The sequence below is a fragment of the Chrysochloris asiatica genome, unplaced genomic scaffold (assembly GCF_000296735.1).
Source record: "Chrysochloris asiatica unplaced genomic scaffold, ChrAsi1.0 scaffold00186, whole genome shotgun sequence".
In the NCBI taxonomy this organism is placed as follows: domain Eukaryota; kingdom Metazoa; phylum Chordata; class Mammalia; order Afrosoricida; family Chrysochloridae; genus Chrysochloris; species Chrysochloris asiatica.
Window position 1 is genome coordinate 2,503,221 of NW_006408704.1, and position 2,361 is coordinate 2,505,581.

Consider the following 2,361-nt stretch of genomic DNA (forward strand, 5'->3'; position numbering starts at 1 on the left):
ATATATATATACACACACACACACACACACACACACACATATTTATATATATTCTGCCTCGCCCCCCCCACCTTCCTCTAGTTGGGTTCTGAACATCCAGCCATTGACACTAAGTCCACTCGGCACTATCTGCAAGTTTGAGCACCCTTGTGCATATCCTCTCACTTCATATAAGCTGGATACTTCACTCTCAGCTCTAGCCCTCTGTGGCCATGCCCTTGTCCATGGGCTCAGAAGTCTCCAGGTCTCTCTGTACTTCGGGCCAAGCAGTTCTCACCATAATACAGGTCGATTATGGGACTCATAACTTTTTAGAGTTAGGTGTTATAGCTTGAACTGGGTCTCCTAAAATATGTGCTGAAATACTAACCCATGTATCTATAAACATGTTCCTGTTTGAAAACAGGGGTTTCTTTAGTTATGTTCATGCAGTCAAATCATAGTAGTAGGGTAGGTCCTAAACCTAATCACTCTGACTTACAGAAAGAGAGTCCTGGACAGCGACACGCAGGGCGAAGAAGACAGGGAATGGAGACAGAGGCACCTATAAGCCCAGGGACAGGAAGGACTGCTGACAGCTACTGGAAGCTGAAATAGAAAAAGGAAGTTCTTCCCTACAGCCATGCCCTGAATTCAGACTTCTAGTCTCCTAACTGTGGAGTAATGTCAGGGACGACATAAAACGCAATTACTGGGAAGCTGAGGCCTTGTGACCTGGACGAAAATCCAAACTCAGGGCCTCCTGGGTATAGCAAGCCATGAACCCTGAGGGCCCAGGAAGTGACCTCCTGGGGTCTCGGGTTCATTGGTGTTTGTGAACTCACCGGGTGGCTACCTCTATACAAGTCCTAATATTGTTCATTCTATGCTTCTAACTCCAGTAATTGTAGCTTCTGAGAAAATGGTTTTTATAATGCCTCTCTTAATGTCTCCACTGTGTTGGCAGTGCGTAGGGTCCTAGGAACGAATCTTTCTGAGGTACAAGCGATAGCCACCTGGGATGAGTGTCAGAACTGCTCCTTATTTGATTATTCAGTTATTTTTAATATTAACTTAGAACATGAGCTCTTGATTATCCATGTACATTAATAAAACCGAATTTCCCCCTAGAACCGAGGCAGTAAAACTTCCTCAGAGGACGAACAAGGACAGGTTTACTGGGATTAAGCAGGGAGGTTCTGGAGAGGAACTACCAGGGTATTCACTTGAGGTGGAGTGGTAAATTCTGGGAATACTGGATTAAGGGACAATGGTGGCAGCCCCTTCAAACTGCCGTTAGGTATAATCAGTTTGATCCAGATGCTCTTCTTCCCCCCTGAGGATACAGTAAACATTGTAGCATTTGGATATGGAACCCAGAACGAGAAAAAGGAAGGTGGAGGCAAAACCTCACCTTCATTAGAAAGGTTAAAACCAGTAAGGAAGAAAGGAGTACTGGCTTAATTTATCTTAAAGATTGTCTCTGTGAATCATTAAACAATGTCTTATCTGAATAATCCCATTCTTCTTCTGTAAAGATCTCTTCCTTAAAAAAGTTAATAAAAGACTGGGGTAGAGATAGTTCTGCGTGCATTCTTGGCAGCAGGACTATCTGTCTGTCAGCTTGTATCCACTCTGGTCTCCGAGTGTTTGGTTCTCTCTCGCCCCTCCAGACATCCCACCAACTATAGGGGGAACCAACAGTGCCCCTACTACCGGGAGCACAGGAAGTGAAGTCAGTACCTCTTCCTCCCAGCCCTTATTGCTACCTGATAAGACAAAATAAACAAACATAGTTTGTAAATACCAGGGTACTGACAGTTCAATAACAGCTGAAGGCAGATAGAGTCCATTTACAATGAAGACATAGAGCCACATCAGATGCACATGACTTAGGAAGACTCAACCATACGCAATGAAAAAACCATCCACAGTACAAGAAGGTCTGCAGACAACCTGCAGTGAGATGGAGCCTGGCCACCCTCCACCCCCTGCCGGACCCCAGACAGAGAGCCGTATGTGCTGTGTGGAGATATGGTAAACATATCTCCTACATGGTTAACGAGCAGGACTTCAAGATCTCACAAGAAAAAGTATTGAAACCAACTAGTCAGATGTCCCTATGGTGCTCAATAACAGAAGCCCATTAGACAATGGATGCAATCAGACCTGAACCGGCCAAAGCTGAAGTAGGGCATGTTAGTGTTTTAAGGTTCGAGCTAGAATGCTCCTTAGAAGCCAGAATGGCGAGACTTCATTGCTCATATTTTGGACATATATCAGGACAGACCAGTCCCTGGAGAAGGACATCATGCTTGGTAAAGTAGAGGGTCAGTGAAAAAGAGGAAGATCTCCAATGAGATGGATTGGCACAGTGGCAAC